This window comes from Tachysurus fulvidraco, chromosome 13, assembly GCF_022655615.1.
Source record: "Tachysurus fulvidraco isolate hzauxx_2018 chromosome 13, HZAU_PFXX_2.0, whole genome shotgun sequence".
Taxonomy (NCBI): Eukaryota; Metazoa; Chordata; class Actinopteri; order Siluriformes; family Bagridae; genus Tachysurus; species Tachysurus fulvidraco.
Genome location: NC_062530.1, coordinates 2,478,276 through 2,493,622, shown reverse-complemented (window position 1 = coordinate 2,493,622; position 15,347 = coordinate 2,478,276). Strand labels below are relative to the sequence as shown.

The 15,347-nt window shown below is 43.2% G+C and overlaps 1 long non-coding RNA gene across 1 annotated transcript; it reads left to right on the top strand.

The window, feature by feature from the left end:
- The first annotated feature begins 6,932 nt into the window (after nucleotides 1–6,932).
- LOC125146233 lies at nucleotides 6,933–11,712 on the top strand. The gene is made up of 3 exons (XR_007144742.1): nucleotides 6,933–7,569; nucleotides 10,519–10,587; nucleotides 10,933–11,712. It is a non-coding gene; the product is annotated as an uncharacterized LOC125146233 (long non-coding RNA).
- The last annotated feature ends 3,635 nt before the right edge of the window (nucleotides 11,713–15,347 follow it).

Below are 15,347 nucleotides of genomic sequence, written 5' to 3'. Positions count from 1 at the left end.
AGCATAACAAACACTTTACTACTGTACATCCTGGTTAGGGCCAGAGTTTAGCAGGAGCCAGGGAGAACCAGTGTGTTTGTTTTAAAAGTCTTGAGCAAGTGCTGATTCATAAAAAAAAAAGTCTCTCACTCCTTTAGATGGCGTTAGAGGATGTTTGAATGTTTATATGCACAGATGGTGTGTGTGTGTGTGTGTGTGTGTGTGTGTGTCTATGTGTAGTGTTATGCTAAATCCAGCTCCACTAGACTAGCTCACTTCATCTCTCTCGTGTCTCAAAGCCTCAGCCTTCTTTATTTCGAGCGCACGGCCCCCCTTAGCGTCAGGCCGTGTCTCCGAGGCTGAGGGTCCTGGTCGATGTTTCGTAAAGCTATGAAAGATAGACAGAGAAGGATAAAAAGAGAAGAGGCCTCAGCGGAGCCTCCAGCCGTTCTGTCTGTACACGGGAGCTCGGCTAACAGGATTAACCGAGCTGAAACGCTTTTAGTCTGATCCTCCAGAGAGGGAGAGAGAGAGAGACAGACAGGAGGAGGGGACGAGAGAAACAGAGAGATAAAAAGACAGAAAGAGGCTTGCTGCCTTCAACAGTGACCGCAGGCGAGGATTCTGGACAAGGCTCTCACTCAGTTTCACTGGATAACGTGTAAAGTTCTTTAATTAACACCGTCCTGTGTAGTTACTGTCTTTTGTATTCATTTTGTGTAAATGTTATTGATGTGTGTTGCATCTTGCTAAGGCTTCAGGACTCAAGTCCAGTCTCAAGACATTTTATTGTGAGACTTGTCTCAGTTTCAATTGGCAGAATGTAAAAATAATGTTTGTGTTGTTTTTCCTTTTATCACACAGGAAGTTTGACCACTCCTTCTTCCAGGAAATGTAGTTTAATTATTGACATGATGCACATGTTGTAGTAATTGCTTGGAATTTATGTACAATATTTTAGTTTTGGTTGAGCTTTTACTTGGACTCCATCTTGTCTTGGCCTGCTCGAATGCTTGGGTGTGATTTACTCATTCTCAGCTAATCCCAGTCTTGGACTTTATAATGACTTGAAGACACAACATTCCCAGAATTTTTTAGGTTTATTTCTACCACATGAACACACATGAACATTTCAGGCACCCTAAATGATCGGCAACCAAAAATAAATAAATAAATAAATAAATAAATAAATAAATAAATAAATAGATAGATAGATAGATAGATTAGGCTTAATGGTTTCATAACCAAGATAAATCCTGTGTTAATTAATTAGATAATAAATGCAGAAATTAATCTTTAAATATGAGTTTGAAGCTTATACATCACTGTTTCCCAGTTTTTTTTGTTGTTGTTGTTTTTTTTTCTTTTTACAGGTGTGAACATATAGAAGTCCATTAGGAACCCTGAACTACTTTTCTGCAAACTTTCATAAGAGTACCAAAAAAAAAAAAAAGAAGTAGAAACTCCTTAGCGAAGTAAACACAAGCACGGCGGATTCTTTACTCGAGTACAAAAGTGCGAACTTTTATTAAATAATAATAATACAAAAATAACCCACTAATAAAGGAAAAAAATGCCTGTGGCTTAAACCGGAAAAAACTGGCAGAGAGAGAAAAAGAATTTCAGCACAGAAATACTAGACGGTTAAATCGTGTCGAGCAACAGCAAGAAAACGAGTGAATTAAATAAATATTAAGCAGTTCTTCTACTGTATTTCTTTTACAAGCCAAAGACACAAAGCCAAAGTCGGTCGCACCTTAACGATCAGCTCATAAGATCGAGGATCAAGAATTTACAGATAAAATTAAAAAGCTCGGATTCATCGGATCGGCTTTTATCGTGTCCTTTGTCCTTTCACCTTCTGTGAATTCGCTATATTCATGGTTGATGGAAAAATGCTAATTCTATAAGCTTTCACCAGGACATCACTGAAGCTGAGCTTACTAATGATAGCTAATAACTCTGACAATACAAACTAGCTTGCGTTGTAATAAACTAGCATAACACAAACTCGCTAGATTACAATAAAATGTACTAATGTCTAACTAATGTCGGGGAGTTAGTGGTTAGCACGTTCGCCTCACACCTACAGGGTTGGGGTTCGATTCCCGCTTCCGCCTTGTGTGTGTGGAGTTTGCATGTTCTCCCCGTGCCTCGGGGGTTTCCTCCGGGTACTCCGGTTTCCTCCCCCGGTCCAAAGACATGCACGGTAGGTTGATTGGCATCTCTGGAAAATTGTCCGTAGTGTGTGAGTGTGTGTGAGTGAATGAGAGTGTGTGTGTGCCCTGCGATGGGTTGGCACTCCGTCCAGGGTGTATCCTGCCTCGCTGCCCGATGACGCCAAGAAGTTCGGATAAGCGGTAGAACATAAATGAATGAATGAATGTAACTAATGTCTTTCCAATTTTTTTTTTTTAATGTAAGAGAATTCCCGAAAGACTACCACATACGTAATATCACGTCCTCGAGTCGTGTTGTTGCCTCACGTCCTTTTTCATGTAAGACACCGTTTCTTTCATGTAATAAAATGTAGAAATAATAACACCTGGAGATGATGAACTATTCTGTTCAAATGATATCATCTACATAACAGAAAGTGTGGAAAATGTAGCACGGAAAAAAATTAAGTGTTAAGTGAAAGAAAAATTGCAGATGCTTAAACCTGATTATAGTAGCAAAGTAATTGTACTTTGTTACTTCCTGCTTCTCATTAGTTCCTATGTTGGTGCTAATGTCAGAAAGGAAACAAAAATGCAGCCAAGTGGAACCTTTGGGTCCAGATAGAGCTCGTTAGGTTTGCATATATTTGACTCCTGGAAAGAAATCACTAACTTTTCCTTGGACTGAGATTTAAAACCGTTCATAGGTTCAGTGTGTGTGTGTTGTGTGTGTGTGTGTGTGTGTGTGTGTGTTGTGTGTGTGGGCCACACTGTGTAGTGCTGATTTCTCCTCGTTAGCCTCATGTTGGCTCTGGTCAGGGACGTCAGATCACAGAACATCCAATTACTAAAGCCCTAAGTCGATTAAGTTGAATTTGATTTAGTCAGCAGTGGTTAGCGGGCTGTGTAACGCACACCGGCGCTGGCCACAGTGCAGCCGGATACAGCCGTGTCTTACACACTTACACACACTGTCTAATGATGCGTGGCTTACAGACGTGAAGCGGCGGAGGTGGAATAAAACGGAGGAATGCAAGAGAGGCTTATTCAAGATCACTAGACATCCACAGAATACAGTTTATACTGTACACTACAGTATGTAGGGTTTTAGCTTATTATAATATATACAGCTGAGTTATGTTTAGTTTACGATTTAGTATCTAGTTTAGTACATAATCATCAGGTGTACTGTATGATGTGTAGTATTGTGTATTGTAATGTAGTATAGTGTAGTATAGTGTAGTGTTGTGTAGTGTTGTGTAGTACAGTGTAGTGTTGTGTAGTACAGTGTAGTGTTGTGTAGTGTTGTGTAGTACAGTGTAGTACAGTGTAGTACAGTGTAGTGTTGTGTAGTGTTGTGTAGTACAGTGTAGTGTTGTGTAGTACAGTGTAGTATAGTGTAGTGTTGTGTAGTACAGTGTAGTGTTGTGTAGTACAGTGTAGTGTTGTGTAGTGTTGTGTAGTACAGTGTAGTGTTGTGTAGTGTTGTGTAGTACAGTGTAGTGTTGTGTAGTGTTGTGTAGAACAGTGTAGTGTTGTGTAGTGTTGTGTAGTGTTGTGTAGTGTTGTGTAGTGTTGTGTAGTGTTGTGTAGTACAGTGTAGTGTTGTGTAGTGTTGTGTAGTGTTGTGTAGTGTTGTGTAGTACAGTTTTGTGTAGTACAGTGTAGTACAGTGTAGTGTTGTGTACAGTGTAGTGTTGTGTAGTACAGTGTAGTGTTGTGTAGTGTTGTGTAGTACAGTGTAGTGTTGTGTAGTACAGTGTAGTGTTGTGTAGTGTTGTGTAGTACAGTGTAGTGTTGTGTAGTGTTGTGTAGTACAGTGTAGTGTTGTGTAGTGTTGTGTATTACAGTGTAGTGTTGTGTAGTGTTGTGTAGAACAGTGTAGTGTTGTGTAGTACAGTGTAGTGTTGTGTAGTGTTGTGTAGTACAGTGTAGTGTTGTGTAGTACAGTTTAGTGTTGTGTAGTGTTGTGTAGTACAGTGTAGTGCAGTGTAGTGTTGTGTAGTGTTGTGTAGTACAGTGTAGTGTTGTGTAGTACAGAGGCAAGATAGTGTAGTGTTGTGTCGTATTGTGTATTGTAATGTAATATAGTGTAGTGTTGTGTAGTGTTGTGAAGTATAGTGTAGTGTTGTGTCGTATTGTGTAGTACATGTAGTGTTGTGTAGTACAGTGTAGTATAGTGTAGTGTTGTGTAGTACAGAGGCAAGATAGTGTAATGTTGTGTCGTATTGTGTATTGTAATGTAATATAGTGTAGTGTTGTGTAGTGTTGTGAAGTATAGTGTAGTGTTGTGTCGTATTGTGTAGTACAGTGTGGTGTTGTGTAGTATTGTGTGTAATTGTGTATTATAGTGTATTATTCTGTAGTATAGTGTAGTATGGTGTCGTATTGTGTTGTATAGTGTGGTGTACTGTAGTATAGTGCAGTGTTGTGTAGTATCATGCAGTGTTGTACACTATACTATAGTACTATACTACACAATACTACACTATACTACACTATACTACACAATGTTGTGTTTTCCTGCTCAAAATACCACACACTTACAGTACAGTATAATACACACACACACACACACACACACACACACACACACACACACACACACACACACACACACACACACACACACACCCACATAGACACATGCATATGTATACACACGCAGATGCACGTACTCACATTTAGACACACACTCACGCTTATGTACACACAAAGTCACATGCATGCACATACATACATGCATACACACACATCCATACCTGTACACACACATGTACACACACACATGTTCATATACACACACAGTCACACACATTTGTACACAAATATACACACACACAAGCACACATGCACACACTCACGCCTATGTACACACACACATCTCTCTCTCTCTCTCTCTCTCTCTCTCTCTCTCTCTCTCTGATAAACTCCCGCCTCTTCCACAGTAAGTACAAAAGATACACTTCTGTGCTCTGATTAATAAAGGTCAATTAGCAATTAAAATTTCCATATTTAATCAGCCCCCCGGGGTTGCGTTTGCCCTCCTCTTCTTCTCTCCTCCCTTTTTCTGCTCTTCTTCCCTCCCCTCTCCCTCTTCTTGTCTCCTTCTCTCTATCCTCTGTTCTTCCTCCTGCAGGGACACACTGCCTCTTGCTGGGAGGAAAAAAAGACTCTAGATATGATAAGCTGTAAACATGCAGAGGGTATAACACACACACACACACACGCACACACACACACACACATGCACACACGCACGCACACACACTCTTCTTCCTTGTATAAATGCACCCTGCTTTCTTCCTCCTCCTCCTCCCCCCAGGTGCCCTGCCATTGCAGGCATGCGTCCTTCTGACAACTGCCTTCCCTCATTAATCTTGATGTGTCTGCTCACCGCTGCATTCTTCCACGGGCTTTCAACCCTCTCGCTAATTGCAATTAATCACCAGGCGAAACAGATGCTAGGAACAAACGCTCAAAACAGGGAGGAGGGAACACAGGGAGGTGGGATGGGTGGAGGAGGAGTAGGAGGAGGAGGAGGAGGAGGCGGAGGAGGGGGAGAGTGTGTTGATGAAGCTGTCAGCAGGCGCTGATGGGTGCGAGGGGTAAAAGGGTGCGAGGACGGGCACGACCCCTATCACCAAAACCCCCAAAAGAATTCGTCAAATCCTGCTGCATTAAGACACAATGAAGGCTAATGAATGAAACAGAGACAGGTTTAGGACAGAAACGGCAGATCGGTCTGAGGAAGAGCGGAGGACGAGGACTGTAAACAAATAAGTCAACTCAGATGCTGATCTGTGTGATAGGTATTCGATTATTAAACCTGGCCCTTGCAATAAAGTATTACAATAAAGAAAGAGAATTTAAAGGAAAAAAAGCAGAACCGGACAAGTAGGGACCAGGTTTCGCGTGGGAATGGGGTCACAGCATGGCGGCGGGCGGGCTTTCTGGCGGCGTGGCGGTGCGTTCGTCGGTCGGTCTTTCGGGCTGGCGGGCGGGCGGGCTGGAGGGCGGGAGGGCGGGCTAGGAGTGGAGGGGGGCCCCTGAGCCGGCCGGCAGCAGCAAGGAAGGCGGGCCCGGAAGGCAGGAAGGACGGCCGTCCGGCCGGCCGTCCGTCCGGCCGGCGGACGGCTGCCGCCGGCCGGACGCAGCAAGCAGGCGGGGCCCCAGGCCGGCGTGCCGGCCGCGGCCGGCGGCTCGGCGGCCGGCCGGAGTGCCGCAGGCAAGCAGGAGTGGTACATTCTTCAGGCAGTAATGATTCCTTCCGGCAGTCGGAAGGACCGGAAGGACGAAGCAAGGAAGGGAGGGGACCAGTACCTTATTACCGGGCCGGCAGGCATGACGGACGGATAGGACGGAAGGAAGGAAGGACCGAAGGCAGGAAGGCAGGGGCCCAAGGAAGGAAGGACTGGGACGGGCTTCCGGCCGACGGCAGGCCGGGACGGCCGGCCGGGAGCAAGGCAGGAGGGTGCCCTTCATCCGGCCCTCCGGCCGGCCGGCCGGCCGCCGGCCGGCACTGCCGGCCGGCAGGCCGCAGCAAGGCAGGCGGGGGCCCCGGCCACGGCCGGCCGGCCGGCACAGGCCGGCCTGCACAGGCCCCCGGCACGGCCGGCCGGCCGCGCAAGCAGGCGTGTCCCCGTGCGGCCGGCCGGACGGCCTGACACGGCCGGCCGGCCGGCCGGCCTTCCTTCCTTCCTTCCTCATCAATGCATTCTTTTCCCCTTCCTTCCTTCCTTCCTTCCTTCCTTTATTTATCAATTCCTTCTTTTCCCTTCCTTCCTTCCTTCCTTCCTTCCTTCCTTCCTTCCTTCCTTCCTTCCTTCCTTCCTTCCTTCCTTCCTTCCTTCCTTCCTTCCTTCCTTCCTTCCTTCCTCTCATGTGCACTCAAGCATAACTTTGGTTATTATTCTCAGCCATTTAATCATCACTACATATCTGAGGTCTAATGTTTTCTGTTCTGTGGTTAAAACTAAAAACTTGTTTATTTAATTCAGCTCTGTTCAAAGTCTCTAAACTCTACACATCACCTGCACGGGTAAAAAGGTCTCAGTGAACAATATGTATACTGACTTATATTAACACACACACACACACACACACACACACACACACACACACACACACACACACACATACACACACACACACACACAGAAAGAGAGATACACACAGAGAGAGTGAGAGAGAGAGAGAGAGAGAGAGAGAGAGAGAGAGAGGGAAAGAGAGAGAGAGACAGGGATGCAGTAACATAAAGCGCAGAGACCGATCTAATCAGCGTGTGTATATATAAGCCTCGGAATGAAATATTAAAGATGGCCGCCCCCGCGGTGCTCATCCCTGCCTGCTCAAAAATGGCCTCAGGACACACAGCAAAGCAAAAGAGCAACCAGAAACCACAGAGAGCAACATTAACAGCCTCTTAAAAGTGTGTGTGTGTGTGTGTGTGTGTGTGTGTGTGTGTGTGTGTGTGTGTGTGTGTGTGTGTGTGTGTGATGAGTTAGTAACTAAAACCCTTATTTGTGTGCAGTTTCTCTGTAAAAAGAGATTGTTTACTGAAATTCTGATTAAGCCACAGAAAATTGACTAGCGTAACTAGCAGATAGTTAGTTTGCTAACTAGCAACGTACACAACGCACAAATAACATTAGCAGAAAATTTGTAGAAAATGGTAGAAAATTAAAAAATATAACAATTTAAAATAGTTTCACCAGCTGGCTAACAGTTTTCATTATACAGCATCGTGGCATTGTTTCTTCTACATACAGCGTTTAAAACGACATGTTCTGGGACACTTTAATAGAAAATAAAGCCCAGCGGTAGAAGACTGAGCTGTGACAGACAATTCCCCATTCTAAGTTCCTTCGTTCCTCCACCCTTCGGAAAGCGACTCCCGAACTTATTATTGCAACCTCGTGACATCCAGGACTCGCTGCTTCTTGCTGAAGAAAAAGGAGAGAGAGGATGGAGGATAGAAAGAGCATAGATAGAGATGGAGTGAATATGGAAACAGAGTGAAAAGGCACAGCACTCATAAATAGCTAAGGAACGGAGGAATGAGGGGAGAAAAAGGCCATGCAGTCTGTCTGTCTGTCTCTCTGTCTGTCTCTCTGTCTGTCTGTCTCTCTGTCTGTCTCTCTGTCCTGCCTTGTCAATCTTTCACGTTTTGACTTTCACTCAGTCACTCGCCTATCAAATATTTACGCGCAATAACTGTGCAGCTCTCTGTTAGCATAGCCACCTCATGCTAACACACAAGCACACACAAGTTTTGAAGACAGGCAAGCGTGACATCTCCGACCCCCCCCCCCCCAATAAAACAAACAAACAAACAAACAAATAAATAAACAAAAAAACAAAAAAAATAAGAATGGGGGAGTTGTTGTGTTTGGTAAGGATCATTGACTTAGTATTTATTTAATTTCAATTTATTAATGTGTGTGTGTGTGTGTGTGTGTGTGAGAGAGAGAGAGGGAGGGAGAGAGGGAGGGAGAGAGAGAGAGAGAGAGAGAGAGAGAGAGAGAGAGAGAGAGAGAGAGAGAGAGAGAGAGAGAGAGAGAGAGATTATGACTGGTGGTGTTTATTGTAAGTGTTTGTTACCTTTTTGGACCCCTTTATCATGTGTAATGTTGCTCCCATATAAAACAGTTCAGCACAAGCCCAGACATTTTTAGGGACATGATTGAGGACAATGTCCCGTCCAGAGACAAGCTGTGTCGTGTTGAGTTTTTGTTCAAACCGACCATCGAAAACACCCTCTCTGATAAATATGTTTTTTTTTCATTGGTTGTTGCGTTAAATCTTACCCATATACAATAGTGCTATTTTCTGATTGGCTGTTGTGTAGCCTCTTTGTTTTGATTGGCTGATAAGTGTCAGGCTCGACTAAGAACTGAGACGCGCTCGATTCCTGCCCGGTTCCATAGAGACAGCGGTGCGGACTGATACGTTCTGGGTGCTGCGGCTTATCAAATATATGATAAATAGTCAAAAAGTTTTTCTGCGTGAGAAATACGACGTGTGGCGGGAGAACGTTAGAAAAGACCGAAACGCGAGACAGTCACTCTCAATGCGTGACACCCGACAGCCCTGCTTCAGCATTTCACAGCCACGACTGTGCACTTTGTCCTTAAGCTTGCATCGAAGTGTGTTTTTTAAAACAATGGACATTGTCGCTAAGCAAATTTACCTTTCCACCTAACTCTATCCTCGTCATCCTCGACTCTCACACCAATTACCTTCATGTCCTCATTTAACACGTCCATACTGCATATCTCCTCTCTGTCCTTCTGTCCTTGACCTCTTACCTGCAGCTCCATCTCCAACATCCTTCTACTAATATAACCATCTCCCTCCTCTGTACATGTCCCAACCATCTCAATCTAGTCTCTCTGTCCTTGTCCCCAACACAGACAACCTGAGCTGTCCGTCTGATGTGCTCGTCCCTAATCCTGTCCATCCTCGTCACTCCTAAATATAACCACAACATCCTCATCTCTACTACCTCCATCTCTGCCTCATGTCTTTTCCTCACTGCTACAGTCTCTTATTATAGAGTATCATAATATTTGATTGTGTGGCTATGTATATTGTTTTTTTTTGTTTTTTTTTTGTGAGGTTACATTTATTTACCAATTAGGGAAGGAGTCTCCAGTGGCAGCGCTGTTCAAGAGAGTTTTCTTTTAATTTATGCTAAAACTTTATGAGGTAAATAAGGTAGAGTGGCATCGTCCAGCATGGCGTCATACTGTAGCTCACAGCTCTATGTTTACGCTCTAGTCTTTCTTTAAAGGAAAGGCTAAAGCCCTATTCGGACGGGATCAGTTCTACGTGGGGACGTGGGGGTAAAGTAATTATTACCAGAGCTTCTCTGTGATTTTAGTCCCGTCCGAATGTGCCATCTCGGTAATCATTATGGACAATGTCAGTAAAGATTACGGCGACTTTTACCTTCTGTAAAAAGGACCGGAAAAATTACCTCAGGTAATACTGATCCCGTCCGAATCGACCCGCTGTAAATATGTACGGTAAAATTCCGTCATTTCCTGTTTAAAAGTAGTTTTTGGCACGTTTTTCAAGCATGGAGGTGCAAAGCTGTCTGTTTGCGCACGTGATAACAGGAAGCAACGTCATACGCACGTGACGACGAGGAGGTTACTGTGGTGCGTAAAGCGAGTTACCCCTCCCACTTCTGCTGGCTTTACTGAGATGTCTTGTCCCGTACGAATTGGCCAATTAATACTACAGACGTCCTGAGGTAAAATTGCATTACTCCACGTCCCCACGTAAAACTAATCCCGTCCGAATAGGGCTTAAGATGGTGTTTTCATGAGAGATGGAGGACAAAAAGCTGTGATATGTGTCCATGTTTTGGCAGGAGATGATGAAGGAGGCTCAGAACACTGCTTCATCATGGACTGTCTACAAGGGAAAGTGTAACTGTGATGTAAGTTAAACAAACACACACACACACACACACACACACACACACACACACACACACACACACACACACACACACACACACACTCAAGTAGGTATAATAAGCTCTGGACAGCTTCGTCCCCAGTTGCAAACCTCCATCTTTTATTCATGAGCAGGAAGTAAATTGTTGCTCTACAAAAACCAAGCACTTAACCCTTTAAAGGGAAAATGTCTGAGTCCTCAGATAAATTATTTACTTCAGCGCTGTAAGAGCATTTAATACACCGAGGGCAAGATGATGATGATGATGATGATGATGAGAGCATGAGAGGGAAGAGGAGTGAATGTGGCACTTTTACTTTTTCAGATGGAAATAATAGACAGGAGTGATCGCTAACGATGTCGGTCGTCAGGGTGACACGTGGTCTGGGGCACGAGGGGGCACGAGGAGTGACCCAGTTACACCAACCACTGGTGAGAGATCATCAAAAAGGGGCAGAAATCATTTAATAATGCGCTCTGACACAAGTCAAAGGGATGCCACCGTGTTTCACGACTTTTATACAGAGAATCCGTAAAAAGTGTGTGATTACGACAGACAATAACAACAGTATAGCATGATGTAAATAAACTCATGGGAGGTTTTTAATCAATCGGCGTGTTTTAGACGTGTGTTTTTCCCTCTGTTGATGATCTTACACTGGATTTTAGTGTCAAAGAGAAATCTGAGCTGCTTTTTAGACGAACGAACGCTCGGAGCTTCTCAGAGAGCAGAAATGGGTTCGATATCAACGTTTACTCTGAAGATACAAACGTCTGTGTGGAGAAAATTAATGTTTTCTATGAATCTATCACTTCTAGTATTGTAGAGAAAAACAGAAATAGTGATGAAACTCTACACGTTCTTAAAGTCCTGCGTGTCTACTTACATACGAGCTTCATATTAACACCACCGTGGAGCGAGACGTGAGGAAGACGTTCAGGATAAAACAGGTGGAAAATAATGTTTTTTCCTCTGGATTTAGTACGGTTTCTTTTCTGGTACCTGAGGATCAACAAAAATTCATTCATTCATTCATTCATTCATTTTCTACCGCTTATCCGAACTTCTCGGGTCACGGGGAGCCTGTACCTATCTCAGGCGTCATCGGGCATCGAGGCAGGATACACCCTGGACGGAGTGCCAACCCATCACAGGGCACACACACTCTCACTCACACACACACTACGGACAATTTTCCCAGAGATGCCAATCAACCTACCATGCATGTCTTTGGACCGGGGGAGGAAACCGGAGTACCCGGAGGAAACCCCCGAGGCACGGGGAGAACATGCAAACTCCACACACACAAGGCGGAGGTGGGAATCGAACCCCGACCCTGGAGGTGTGAGGCGAACGTACTAACCACTAAGCCACCCTGCTCCCCCGCATCAACAGAAATCGATTAACAAAAACACATACGATAAAAATATATTAAGATCAATCTCAAGAAAAGAAAAGAGTCTCTGCATGTGGAAGCTTTTCCAATTTATGAACAAATGCACCATCTGGAACAGGATTCAATTTTCTCCATTTTTTTTTCCTGAATATCAGATTTTTCCAGGTTATTTCGATGCTCTCTCTGGTGTGTAGTATTTTCTGGATTATTCATGTTTTTAATGTTCTCTTCCTGTCCTTTGTGTCCTGTCTGAACACACACTTCAGTATCAGTTGTGTTGTTTCCTAATAAACCTCCTGAGACCGAGACGTTAACGTGACGCTCGCGCTACCATTTTAGCATTTTAAATACACGGTGCTTTTCAGGAATCCGTCCCCGCCGACGTTTTTGCTCTCCTTTTCCTTCCATTTTTTCCTGTAGCTTTGTGTACGATCGGCGCTCTCGCGTCAGTCACTGCTGCAGTGTCTAAAAGTGCCAGAGATTTCACTTGGGCTAATTCTGCTGAAGCCATTGTAATGTAATAACAGCACTTTAATTTCAACCTGAACGTTTTCATACTACGCTTCCGGGCTTCTGTTTTCAGGCTGGTCCAGACTGTATGTCGGCTTCACAGTGAATTTCTTTTTGTGTAACATCGGGGTTGCTTGTGTGTGTGTGTGTGTGTGTGTGTGTGTGTGTGTGTGTGTGTAATCAGATCAGTCCTGAAATAATGCTCAGATCTCCATGGTGATACAGAGCACTACCTTGTGTACAGGTCATATCATGATATCTCTCTCTCTCTCTCTCTCTCTCTCTCTCTCTCTCTCTCTCTCTCTCTCTCACACACACACACACACACACACACACACACACACACACACACACACACACACACACACACACACAGAAAGAGAGAGAGAGAAAGAGAGAGAGAGAGAGAGAGAGATATACAATGGGGCTGAAAGGAGATAGACTACTGAAATGAGCAGGTGTGAGGGTTTTGTGTGTATGTGTGTGTGTGTGTGTGTGTGTGCGTGTCACTCTGCATGCCGTGTTCACACCCCACAGCAGTGCATCAACATGCCCTAACGAGTTACAGGTGTTGTTATCCTCCTCTGCTATGGCACTGCCACCCTCTGTCATCGCGCCTGTGGCAGATGGTTCATAATGACTGTGATAGATTAGTGCTATCAGGCACGCCCACACACACACACACACACACACACACACACACACACACACACACACACACACACACACACACACACACACACACACACACACACATACACACACAGTAAATTACATACTGCATTACAGAACACTATAGAATGAATATCTATCTCTTGTGAATAGAAAATAATCCAATTAGAAAAGCAATTAAGTGTTTAAGCACACAGAGCTTTATCCTCTTATTCATCTCAGACTGACTGACTGACTGACTGACTGACTGACTGACTGACTGACTGACTGACTGACTGACTGACTGACTGACTGACTGACTGGAAATGAATCAGAAAAATGTCAAATTAAAGGAGAAAGGAAAAGGATATCTGGACCTGCTCATAGGTCCTACAATAAAAAAAAGGAATAAAAAAAGGAAAGAAAAAAAAAAACAGAAAATAAAACTAAAAAAATATATTATACATGTAGAAATAAATAAGATGAAAAAAAGTTTTTACAATTTTTTATCTTTTTTCCAGCATTATTATTATTATTATTATTATTATTATTATTATTATTATTATTATTATTATTTGTAAACAAAGAAACACACACATGAATAAATACATACATAAATAAATCCATATTTTTATATTATTAACAACAATCTAAAATTATTATTATTATTATTATTATTATTATTATTATTATTATTATTATTTGTATCAATAATAATAGTTATTATTATTATAATAATATTAACCCGAGAAATTCGGATAAAGCGGTAGAAAATGAATGAATGAATGAATAATAATATGAATTATAATAATAATTGAATTAACTAAATTTTAAAAATCACTAAACATTCAATGGAATTTTAGATAAAAATAATGCATATCTAAAAAAAAATTATATGAAAAAAATATCTGTACTCTATCCTTTAATATCGAGTCTACTCGCTAAATATTCATTCACTTATTTATTTATTTATTTATTTATTTTTCGATAGAGCTGATGTTCGTACTGCTGTTGATCATGTGAATAAAATCAGCTGCAGTAAAACTGTTCATATAAAATCCAGACAATCTATAAATGAATTCACAGCTTGCTTCTGATTTAAAACACACACGCACGCACACACACACACACACACACACACACACACACACACACACACACACACACACACACACACACATTACTGTAATAACCCTTTTTTAAAGAGTTCTTCAAGATTCAATTGGATCGATTTAAAGTTTATGTAAAGAAGCTCGGGACATTTTTACAGTCTACATCTGAAGTTTGATGTGAAAAGCACAAAGTCTGAAGCGAGTCCTCGGACCCCGAGGAGCTGAGATCTTGTTTCATATGTTGCTTTTACATTTTAAATGATTTGTGGGTTGTGAGTTTGAATTCCAGGACCTCCAAAAGCTGCTAGGAACTTTAGTGAGATAAATGTAAGTTGCTCTGGATAAAAGCATCTGCCTAATGCCTTTAATGTAAACATGTTCTAGTGAGTTTAATTAGTTCATTCATTCATTTTCTACCGCTTATCTGAACTTCTCGGGTCACGGGGAGCCTGTGCCTATCTGAGGCGTCATCGAGGCAGGATACACCCTGGACGGAGTGCCAACCCATCACATTGCACACACACACTCTCATTCACTCACACACTACGGACAATTTTCCAGAGATGCCAATCAACCTACCATGCATGTCTTTGGACCGGGGGAGGAAATCGGAGTACCCGGAGGAAACCCCCGAGGCACGGGGAGAACATGCAAACTCCACACACACAAGGTGGAGACGGGAATCGAACCCCGACCCTGGAGGTGTAAGGCGAACGTGCTAACCACTAAGCCACCGTGGCCCCCCTGTTTAATTAGTTGTATTTCCAGAATAGAAACAAACAGCAACCAACAACACACTCACACTTTGAGATCTTTGCTGTTCTACATACTGTACATGAGCTCACAGATCCTTGTGATTGGCTCGTTTTGAGAGAGATTAGACCCATCGCCTCGCTTTCTTTCCCCCTTCACACTTCACACACGGTCGATCCCGATCCGGGATCCTGTTTTTAAAGAACCCTTAAAGAACTCTTCTTCCCTCTCGCATCTCACCTCCCAACATCTACCTCTATCCTCACATCACATCAGCAGCCATCATCATCCGCTCCGACAGGCCCGTCTCTCAGATC